This window comes from Humulus lupulus, chromosome 5, assembly GCF_963169125.1.
Source record: "Humulus lupulus chromosome 5, drHumLupu1.1, whole genome shotgun sequence".
In the NCBI taxonomy this organism is placed as follows: domain Eukaryota; kingdom Viridiplantae; phylum Streptophyta; class Magnoliopsida; order Rosales; family Cannabaceae; genus Humulus; species Humulus lupulus.
This window is the reverse complement of record NC_084797.1, coordinates 82,430,519-82,443,203: the sequence shown is the minus strand read 5'-3', so window position 1 is coordinate 82,443,203 and position 12,685 is coordinate 82,430,519.

Here is a 12,685-nt window from a genome sequence, read left to right as displayed (position 1 = left end):
ATGTCCCCGTGGCATAATACCACCTTATGACATTCATACCATTATAGGGAACGCTTAGTCCCAACATATTCACATGGTGTATCATAATCACATAACAATACATTCAAATATAGGGAACACTTAGCCCCGTCCTATCCACATACACAGGTGCAGTTTTCTTACCTTAAATCCAAATGCTTTAATTAGAGAGGACGACCCCCGAGCACGATCCATTCCCGAGCCCTAGCTTATCACCTAGTCACAACCAAGATAATGAATTCCATTAATACTCGGATATAGGTTTTTGGTTATAAAACTAACTCCCGGGCAACCGAATTCCACCAAACACGGTGGTGAAACCAATCCCGAGCACACTAGACTACCTTCCCGTGCTTAAAACCCTCAAAAACTAATGTGTGCAACCAAGGGCTGCGGCCCTTGAAGCTTAGCCGCGACCCTTCTCCAAAACAGAGCCAACACCACACCTGAAGGGGACACGCGCCGCGGCCCTTGCTTTGGGCGCCGCGGCGCTTGCCTTTGGCTGAGCCTTCTTGGCTCCTTTGCAAGCTAGGGCCGCAGCGCTCTAGAATAGAGTCGCGGCCCTTCCCGTCGAACCCAGAATTTCCACCATTTTCAACCTCCAAACCTTAACCAAAACCATCCCAAAGCTCCCTATTTCCATATCAATCATTCCCAACACTCTTAAGACAACTTTAACATCATGATTCAACAGGAAACCTAATCTAAAACTCATTGCAATCCATGTTTCAATCTCTGAAACTCAAGAACATCAAACACCATAACCAACCATTCAAAACTCAGATTTAAACTTCTAAATCATAAATTAAAGTTTACCTTTTCAGCTGAACCCCTTTTCTAAGCAGAATCCCAGCTAGTTCCCAAGTTTCTAGCTTCAATTCCACCTTAAACATCAAAATTACAATTATCTTACTACTCAGAAAACTCAGAGTTTCTAACCTCAAAAACACAGTTTAATTCTCACCTTGGCTTTGATTAAATGTTCCCTGGATAATCCTTGAGCTAAGCTTTTAAATCCCCACTAAAATCCTCTGAAATCCCAGCCTAAATCCTCCAAATTTCCTTTGTTTTCCTTGTGCTTTTCTTAGTTTTCTTGAGAGAGAGGAGGGAGAGAGAGTAAGAGTCGGTCTAATATTTCTTTCAACTAGATTCTGTTTTAACTAAGTCTATCCTTTATCCCGTTAAGTCAATCCCGAGCCTCGGGGTGCCAGAAACGTCCCCGAGGGCAAAATGGTAAAATTCCCTAACATTCCCACCTAGACTTCCTAACCTCAAATATATCTCCATATATTTATTTTCATAACCCGATAGTCTAAATAATTACCCGATACCTATAATATCCCTGACTTATCCAAAGCCAACTATTAAGCCCCGTTGTGACTTTCCCCGCTACCTGCTCCCTAGGATGACCTCGTGCCGCTAATTACAAACGCACACACCTGTACACGCACATATATTTATCCATCTATCCACATAATAATGTGGTCTCAACAATTATCACACACATTCACATTTATGCCCTAATAGGCCAAGATTACCATTATGCCTTACCAGCCAAACAGGGCCCGCATACTTATTGAATACCCATTTCACGCTTTCTTACCATTAATTCTCTTAACCTCCAATTATGCCCTCCCGGCATACTAATCAAGGCCCTTAAGCCTTATTAGTAATTTTGGGTCGTTACAGACGGCTTGTCCTTGGAACGCACCATTATCTTCTGGGTGGGCCACCTCAGTTTCTCCATCAGACTCGTTTTCGTTTACCGTGATATTGATACCCCATTTCTGATTCGGTGGGGAATTTCTTGGGTGATTATTCCTGTGGGACTAGTTAGGTCCCAATGGGACACCAACTCCAGGCCTTGTGTGATTCGTATGAGCGCATCGGGGCGGAGGACCACGAGCTCCACGGTCGCTGCCTACTTGGCGGTGTCCTCAGGCCCTTTCTTCATTACCCTTATCAGTTTGCTGCGGAGCCGGGTGGCCTTCGGGCTCTTAATGTGCCCTCTTATGCTTCGAAGCAGGGTCATCATTGGCCTTTCCTATGCCATGGTCCCGCAGTGGCGCTGAGGCTCCAACTCCTGCTAGGTCCCTGGTGGGCACCCTAGTTGGCGGATCCTACACCTCGGCATCCAGGTGCTCAGGAGGCATATTAGTTGTGTTGATAGGTGGCACTCCAACAAGGTGCACAGGTGGCACACCTGTTGGGTGCCCAGCTGGTGTTTTTCTGTTGGGGTTCACTCGCGACCCATGGGCTGCAAGAGTGGCCTTCATGGCAAGCACTATCTTTTGAAGGGTAGCGATGTTACCTTCTTGAGCATCAAGTTTTTGTTGTTGGGTAGCCACCTGCTCGTGGAGCACCACCACCTCCGGCGTCTCTTCAGCCTCCATGGGCTGAGGATCTTCATCCTCATAGTACCCTTGGTCGGCATCATTATCTTCACCGTCATAGTCATCATACTTATCGTAGTCCTGCATCATCTCAAGTACGTCCTGAGGTGGTTGCCTACTGGGTTCTCCTCCTTCAACTCCGGTAGGAGGGGGCTCTTCATCTGTAACATTTCTTCGCGGAGTCACCATGATCGTGAATCTCAAATGCTTCCTTCAAGCTCTCAATGAAAGCACCAAAATGTTGACTGCCTTTTTCGCTGTAAACTTTTATAAGAGAGGTTAAAGAAATAACTGTAAGAGCATAAACATTTTTACGTTGTTCAGGTTATAAAAGAACCATAGTCCACGAGTCTCTAGTATCAGGGAGATTGCAAGCTTGTGATTGCAAGCTTTTTTAGTGTCTTCTCAGGCAGTGTTTAGATTGCTTTGAGTACAAGTAGTTTTCTCTCTAAAAAATCGAACCCCTTACAATGAGATTCTCAACCCTATTTATAAAGGCTGTGGTCATTAATATTAATCATAAGTACTTAATACACATTCTTCCCATAAATGGGGGAATAATACACTTCAATGCATTGGACTGCATTGAATAGAAGTCACGATCCAAGCGATATTTGCGGGGCCCACTACAAATAGGTAACCACTTTACGGGGAACATGCCCCTGGGATTGTCAAGGCATGCTGTACGTAATTCTGTGTCAAGCAGCGTAGTGGAAGTGCGAGTTGTCGAGTCGTACCATCGATAACACTGTAGGCAGATCACCCAAAAATGTTGTCAGATCTCCCTCTGAGGCAGCTAATCCGCATTGGCTGACACCTGGTCTATCCCCAAGATTCTGAGGACTAGGTCCTCAGCCTGGAATATAGCTGAGGGCAAGGAAAGACGCAGACTACCAAGTATCCCTAGGAGGTAGCCTTATGAGGACAATCACAACTCTCAGGACATGGTCCAGGAGAGATGTCGATGCCTTATCTTTATCCAAGGAGGACGACCTCCAATTGTGGGACTGACCTCCCGAGGTCAAGATTAAATGAACCATACGAAGAAAAAAAGTTGACAGGACAGTTGTCATAGCCCTCGAAACCTGAACGGATGCCAATTACAAAAAGCCACATGTCCACTACTCGATTAGTATGCATACACGATTTTACATGGCAGAAGCCTAAAATCCCTTGCTGTGCATGTCAAAAAGTGACGACATAAAGCACAAGCAAGAGTTTGGGAGAAAAATGTTGTAGCCTAAATTAGCACGAGTTTACTCACTCAACGAGGAGCACAACTAGCAGATGAATATGTAAAAAAGAAACCAAGTAGAACCTCTGGTTAACAGTCATGTGAATAGCTCGAGTTGGGACTAGGCAGACCGACATTCTGGCTATTGTCAGGCCGCCTCCTAGGATAACATTCCAGTTCGAGACCAATAGTGGTCAAATCCTCCCTTGGGCTCTCTGAGGGTACTACGAACTAAGTTTCAGATAATCTTTGAACGCCAGCTCGATGAAGACATTTAGCTCATGGCAACCTGGTCAAAACGCATACTGAAGGATCCCAAGGGACTCGAAGGCTCTTTATATGCTTATTATTGCCCAGGCTATATTGCCTATTTATCAATTATTATCCGAGATAACTGGAGTATATTCTATTCTGTTATCAAATCATATCACAATGTAAATGAGAATAATCTGTATTAAATGTATACCATATTTATTCACACGGCTATCCAAACCTGTCCAGGAAATTCCCCTATAAATATCAGGGATAATGGATAGGGAAAGGGACTGCCTTTTTGTATTACTAAAACTCTACAGAAATTGTGAGAGAAAAGCAATAATACTGTCTTGTGGACTAGGTGGATTTAACTATCGAACCACGTAAAATTTGTGTGTGTATAAAATGATTCTTATTATTTCATTACGGTTAATAAATAAGCACTAATATCCTTATTAGATTTCTTAATCTACTATTGGCGAAAAACTGCATCAACACAAGTTAACGGAAAAAAAATAAAAAACTATTAAAACCAAGAATTTCCGTTATCTACACACTTTTTATATTGAAGATATATATATATATATATATATAAAGATTACAATGCAAAACAACTCTTTTGTTTTGAAAGATAAATAAAAATTAAAACAAATATTGGACATAAATGACACTCTTAAGTATAGAATATAATATATAAAATGCTAGATCAATAAGTATTAGAAACAAAGATTAATACAAATAATGATATGCTAGATCACCATTTAGTTTCCTCTCAATATTTATTTGTACATGTTCGTAACTTACATCTCAGCATAAAACTCACACATATATATACTAGTTAGCATAAAGACATCAGCACCTAAATTATGGAGACAACTTATTAATTTAAGGAAAGGCAAAGATAACATTACTTAATATAAGGAACCATTGTCCCGAAGTGGATATCCACCACTTCTGACTATTTTATAATTCTCCTCCTTCGATATCCATTATTAAGAATAAGCCTTGTTAAAACTTTACTAGAATAAAATCTCATGGAAAAAAAAATTAGTGAAGGAAAAGGAGTACTATTTTCGTTTGATTTATACGTATTAATAATTGCCTTAGAAAAACCTTATCAGGTACACAGTAAGATAAAACCTTGGTAAAAAAAAAAGAGTTCAATATGTATTTTCTCCCCTTATAGTTACATTACATTAGATTTCTGAGACGATCCTATACTTTGTCTCAATCTTTTAAGTGTTGTAGTGGGCAATGCTTTTCTGAAAAAGATCTGCCAAGTTATCTTTTGAATAGATTTGTTGAAAATTAATATTCCCACTTTTATCAAGATTGTGAGTGAAGAAGAATTTTGGAGAAATATGCTTTGTTCTATCTGTTGGGTTTTATGCCCTTATAAAACTAAATCGGATATGTAACACGATTTTATATTGTCAGTAAAATTAATAGAAATTACTTAGTTTGACAATCGTGTTGCTTGCTTGTTTTATTACATGATTATTGGAAATAATACAGACATTTATAAAATTTCGAACATATAAATAGTTACAATTATAGTGACTAGGTCACAGTGGATTATAAATTGTAATTAAATGTTCAAAAGAACGAATCCTAATATTAAGTCAGTGCATTGGATTTCCATTGATCTGGTATACACATTCAGGGTGTGATTTTTTATCCAATGCATTGACCAAGTAGATAAGAACGGATGTATATGGGTACATTAGACTAGGACCGATATTGATTATTGATCGATAAATAAGGATCAATGTTATCGAATCTAGTCAATGTCACAACGTTGACCATATGTCAAGTTGATCTTAATTCTGAGTGATAATATTCTGCTCATTTATTATTTAATTCTTTTGACTTGTTTATTACCATCTTACCCTGCGGTCTAGCCCATACTTACATCTTGGAGATTTAGTAATGTAATTGAGTGGGAGTATTAACCATAAATATTAAATCTATAGCTTCTGTATGAGAGGTGAAAATTTGACTTCCTTAATAGCTTAGTGTAAAAGGGTAAATGATTGAGCAATCATATCTGTGATTAAGTTCACAGATTTATCATTTATAAGGGACTTAGTGGGAGTTAACGATAAAATACAAATTAGGGGTAAAATGGTAATTTCCACTTGTCTCGTTAGTAAGTCATCGATAGAGGATTGATTGGCTGTAATGGTTATCACAGTGGATAACGTGTTTGTGGTTTATAAAATACGTTCTATGAATTCAAGAGTTCAATTCTGAATCTATAGTGGAGTCATGAGGAATTAATAAATTGTGATATAATTTATTTAATAAATAAACTCACAGAAATTTAATGTAGCTTGTATTTATGAATCCATGGTCCTCGCATCACCTTTGACTAATTCATCGAGAATGTCTCAATTAATTGATTTAATTATCAATTAGGATTTTTTTTAAGATGACTAGGTCAATTTTTGAAAATTTTACAGAAACATGAGATTTAGAGAATAAAAGAAAATCTTTGGGCAAATTTATTAATATTGATAAATTGGAATCTATATAAATAAATAATATTAAATCAAGTTTCAAATTATAATTAGTTAATTTGAATAAGGATTTAATTAATTAAAAGATAAATAAATGCTCTTCCAATATTCCCATTCCCTCTTCCAATATTCCCATTCCCTCTTAACCTAATCCTCTCATAATGACCAAATAAAATAAAAAGGTAAGTTTCATTTCTCCTTTTTATTTTCTCTTAATTTTCTTATTATTTTCTCTTATGATAATTGATATAGAAGATAAATGGTGATCACATTCCTATCCTAAAATAGCTAGCTTCTTCAAAATTTGATTTTATTGCCCTAGAAAATAAGTGGAAAATCAATCCATTTCCCACTACACACTACACGTCCACCATTGCTTACCCATTCTTTTATTTATATTATTTTTTTTTCAATTAAATCAAAATCTAATAAAAGGAAATATAAGGTGTGTAGAAAATCTACACATGTGTACCATGCTACCAGGCACTAGCACACACTAAAACACTAGGTTTCATCACTATCTATCATGTACCTTAGTGCATTCAACCAAATCTCAAATAGTCACATTTTTAAAATAAAAATAAATAAATATCATTTAACAAATAATTTCACAAAAATATTCTACAACCAATTCTAACAATTAAATCAAATAACAAACAATTAAATCAAATAACAAACAATTAAATAAAACAAACAACAACTAAATAAAATAAACAACATTTAAATAAACAATTCACCACACTTAACACTTAAATAAAATAAAACACAAAAAGAAAATTTTAATAAACTAAATTTTTTTTTGGTGCACTACATAGGCCCATCCAGTTGTTAACATGTCATGCATCATTATTAAGATATTTTTGCATTTGGATTTTAAATATAATTATAATGATGACCCAATTTTGTTTGTAAAAAAATGAGAAAACTCAACTAAAACTTTTATAAAATGCTATGTTTTATTTGAGCCTAATTGAACATGTAAAGTTTAAATTCTTCTCTAGTGGGTGGTTCCACTTGTAAAGACTCATTTTCTTTGCATTACTAAATTAAGCCTAATCAATTGTAAAACAATTAATAAAACGAATGATCAAATTCCTATCTTTTTGGCATTTGTATGGAAGTTAGGGAGTCTTAGTAGTTGGTCCGACATACTGAACCCAGCTCTCCTCCATGCAAGCTAGAATTGTTAAGACTCATTTACCTAAGTTTGACTTAATTGTATTAGGTTAATCTTTTTAGTTGGACTTAATTGTATTAGGTTAATATTTTTAGTTGGACCAAATAATTGGTTGGAAACAAATTAATTCTAATTTTTGGATTAATTTTCAATGGGTAACTTTAGAATTAATGAGAAAATTATAAACTATGGTTTATTGATTATTTTAATAATTTGACAAACCTGAGTTGGTTTATTGATTATTTTGGCAAACCTGAGTTGGTTCATTGATTATTTTAATAATTCGGTAAACCTAAGTTGATAGTTTTAAAAAGAATAAAATACTAAAAGAGTTAATATTGAGTTTTAAAATCTGAATTTGATCTCCACCGTTGATTTAACAAGGTTAGAGTTTAGTGGGGCCTCATGACGCTTTGATTTCGTCTCCCTACAAAAGATGTTCACTAGCTTCTTAACATGGTTAAATTTCTTAGGATAGATGGTTATAGATGGACCTTCTATAGACTCATCCCTACGACGACTATAGGAATTAAGTCTATAATAATCAAAATCGTGGGTCAAACTCATAAAGTAAGAAATATTTGTGACTCTCGCCTACTGGGACATATGAGTTTTCGTTACTTTGATCGGATGGATAGGTAGTTAATAAAAGTCTAGGACGTTTTATTAATTGACATGTATCTCTATTTAACTAAGTGAATATTTGTGACTCTCACCTACTGGGACACATGGGTTCATGGATAATTAAAGTACCTAAGAAATAGAAGATAAGTGTTTTAGTATTTTTCTTATCTCAAAACATTTTGTATGTTATGCTATTTCTAAAATTTTGATGAATAAATATTTATCAAGCAATGCGTTAATTTCTACTTAGTTGATAATTGTAGCTTTAGGCTTCCCGCGTCATACTCTCTCTAATCTCTAAAAGGTTACTTAGTTGATTATGGACAACATCGAGTTCGTGATAATCAAATATATTCCAATTTTTCCTATGCAACAATCACCAAATCCTTCAAAGAGGATTGTTGATGGTGGTTCGAGCAAAGGAAAGAATGCTAATACTACTAAACAAGATGAAGGAGAAGCTGCTTTAAGCTTCTTCTTCAAAGGGAAAATGAGGAAGAAATTCAAACAAAAAGAACAAGAAGTCCACTAGCAAGGCACCAAATGCTGGAAAGCATCGTGGAACAAGGCCTGATTATAAGTACACAAAAAATGGGAGTGCGTAACGTACCAAAATTACCTAACAAGACTTAGGCCTTTGATTAGGGGGTCAGTGATAACTCTACAAAATAGAGTCATTTTATAACATTTTTTATGCTAATTGTTGCTTAGTCTTTGAGTTTTTAAGTAATTTATTAAGTTTTTAAGTAATTTTGAATTTATTAGTCTTATCATGATTTCATATATTTTTGTGTGTTTTTATAGATATTTTATTGTAATATGTTGTAGTTTAATTATTTGAAATCAGTCTTGTTAAGTTAGAAGTAAAAACATGCACTTTTGAAATTAAATGCTACATTAAATTAAGTTATAATTTATATTTTCAAAGAATTAATTTGATTTATTTTATACTTAAAAATATTTGATTATGACTTAAATTATGTTTATTTTGTAGGAATTGTATGATTGGTGTTTGAAAAGCCAAGAAAATTGAAGAAGAAAGTATGGCAAAGCTAAAAAGAAAGAGCTAAACAATGCAATTTCCAGGCCCAACTCGCCTATCCCCAGCTGCCAACAACAGGCCTCACTCGGCCCATGAAGCCTTCTGCCCAGCCAGAAGTCCCAGGCCCACTCGGGCCTCCTGCCTAGCCAAAAGTCCCCCACCTGGGACCACCTACAAGCGCAACTCTCAGTTGCCTCTCCTAGTCTTTGGGCCCAGGTGCACTCGCAACCCAATTCGCCCCTTGCACCCCACAGCCTGCCACAACCCAGCCACCAAGCCTCCTCTTTGGTCCTCTTGAGCCCAAAAAATGTTCCCTTGTCCCCTTTGTTCAAAAATGCCACATTTTTACCCAACTTTTACACATTTTCACCACAAAATCATCACCACCCCTACAATTTACCCATACTTGCCATATTATTATTTATTTAATTAATTTAAATTGATTATTTTAATACTCTTATTTTGGCTATAAATAGGGAATTTTCAAGACCATTTGGGTGTGCTTATTTTAGGAGGAGGTCACACTACACGTTTGCTACACTTTCAAGACCACTCCATTCTCTTCATCTTTTTCTTCTTTTTGGTCATTTTTTCTATGAGTTTTTAGAGGAAAAATTTGGAGGTTCCTCGTCCAAATTTTCCTATTTATGTTTGTAATTTTTATTTTGTATTTGCTATTTTAGTTATGAGTTTCTAATCTTTTTTAAGATTATTAACGTGATGATGAAACAATATGTAATAGATAGTATTTATGTTGTGTGTTGATTTCCCATTTTGTGCAATAAAGTTTATGGATTTTCTTTCATCTTAAATATCTTTTATTTTTTATTGTTAGAACATATTTACACTTTGTTCTTCATTAGTCCAAAACCATAATATTCTTTGATTAAGATGTGCCATTAAATTGTGCACATCAAATGCTTAGAAGAAAAATATTATGTTTTGCCTTATAAATAATATTGATTGATTCATTTGTTATTTCATTAGATTGATTTACATTAAGTACTTTGAAATTATAATTTTAAAAGTGAAGATAAATCCTACAATTCTATAATAATTTGTGCCTAAATAGAATATCTAATTTGAATAAGTGATAGTTGATTAATTTCTATATTAATGAAACTTGGGAATCAATCTACTTATAAATATTATTGAACTTATATTTTGTGGATTCTAACACCTTAATAATCTTCTTTTACCATCTTGATTTCTAATATTAATTTATTTTTATATATTGTCTTTAATTTCTTTATTATTGCCTCTTGTTTGATTTTCTTGTCACAAATTCTCATCAATTTTTGGAGCTGGGTTAGAATTTATTAATTTTGATTTAAAATAGTTTTCTTTTTTTATTTTAGGCAACTCCTTTGGGTTCAATCTCGTGCTTACACGAACACTATACTTCATATACGATTTTTGTGCTTGCGAGTTATAAATATTTAAAACATACACGTTTTAGGCCCAACAAGATTTTGGCGCCGTTGTAACGACCCAAATTCGCTGTTAAGGCTTAAGGGCCTTGACTAGTGTCCCAGGAGGGCATGATGGTAATTTTGTGTGACTTTAATGAGTAAAATGCATGATTATGATTTAAAGCATGTTATATGACTAATTGAATATTTGAGATGCATGACTATGTGTATTAGTATGCATGTAGGCCCTGATTGTGTTAGAAGGGCATGATAGTAATTTTGGCCATTTTGGGCATAACTGTATTGATATGAGGTGATTGTTGAGACCACAGTGGTATGTGGATGTATCTGTGATTTGTAACTCGAGACGATCCCAGAGAGCGGATTAGCGGAAAAGTCATGACGGAAATTTATACCCGGCTCGGGGCGAGCCTGGGGGTATAAACAGGAAGTTTAGAGAATATGTTGAGGTTAATTTTGATAATGAGGTATGTATATTTGGTGATTTAGCAGGTATTGGGAAGCAAGCGGGAAAATATTAGAGACACTTGAGGAGTTAGCGGGAATTGGGAAAAATGACTAAAATGGCCCTATGTGGACAAAAAGAGTTTAGAATTTATAGGGAGGGAATTTTGGTCGTTAGACTTCTTAGAGATAGATTAAATGAGGCTTTATATAGTGAGTGGGATTGTTAGAGAGTGTGAGAAATCTGAAGGAAAAGAAAGAAAAAAGGAAGAAAAAGAAAAGAGAGAAAAATAGAGGGTTTTCCAAAAGGGGCGGTTTGAGGATTCTAGCACCATTTCTCTTTGAATTTCTTGGGGCAATGCTCAGAGGAGGGCTAGGATAGACTGAGCATCAAGGATCCTAAGCTAGGCTTGAAGATTTGGCAAGGGATTAGCAAGATCACATCAATGTTTGAGGTAAGTTTTTACAGTTTTAAGTTTTGGGTTTTGACTGGTTTGGGCTGTGTATCTAAGCTGGATTGATGGGAATCTTAGGGGAATTTCTGGGCAAGCTTTGAGAAGATCAAGCTAAGGAGGTCTAGGAGTTGAATCAAAGTCGAAATTTCATGAACGGTATGAATTCTAAGCCTTTAACTTGATGTTTGACTGAATTTCTGGGTTTAGGGTTCATCTATGGTGAATCTTGAGATTTGGGATGCATGAGCTTGGGTTTTGAGATTTGGGGATGCTTGGGATGAGTGGAGAGTGTTTATAAGCTTGATTTTGAGTTTGGTAAAGATTTGGGGAAGTTTGGGTTGAGATTGGCTCAAAGAAATCGCAGAAAAAGAAAATGAGGGTTGGCTGCCTGCAACTAGCGCTACAGCGCTAGTCTTTGGGCGCTGTAGCGCTAGGCCTTGTTTTTGGGGATGTTCGTTCTGCCTGTAGCGCTATAGCGCCCTCTTTAGAGCGTTGTAGCGCTACCCTGTGCCCAGAAAGGGGTTTTTGGGCTATTTGTGAGGGATTTTGACCTAGGGTTCGGGGTTCGATTCCACCATCTTGTTTTGTGGATCTACGAATTCTCGGGGGGCTCGGGATTGGTCCCGAGGCCAGGTTTTCGGACTTGAGGTTTGGTGATGAATTTGACCTATGGCTGTGTTTAGGTGTGGGCTAGGGCTCGAGTGGGATCGTGCTCAAGGAGTCAAGTGATGAAAGCTATCAATTTGACAAGTAAGAAAACTATAGCACCCGTAGGATAGGGCATGGGCCCATGGTGTGATTGCAGGGCACGACCCTATATTGCATGCTGAGATGATTGCAGGGCACGACCCTATATTGCATTACATGTTAGGGTGCAGACTTAATTGAATTGATATATGTTTGAATATTATTTGAGTTAGACTATTTGTGATTATAGTAGAATGAGAACGGCAATGGAGCCGAGAACGGCGAAAGGCCGAGAACGGCAATGGGGCCGGAAGTAACACCAAGCATGTGAAGTGCTTGTAGTCAGGGTGGGACGCCAATGGATACATGTGATATCCTTATGGTGAGGACCGAGGCCCCAGGCT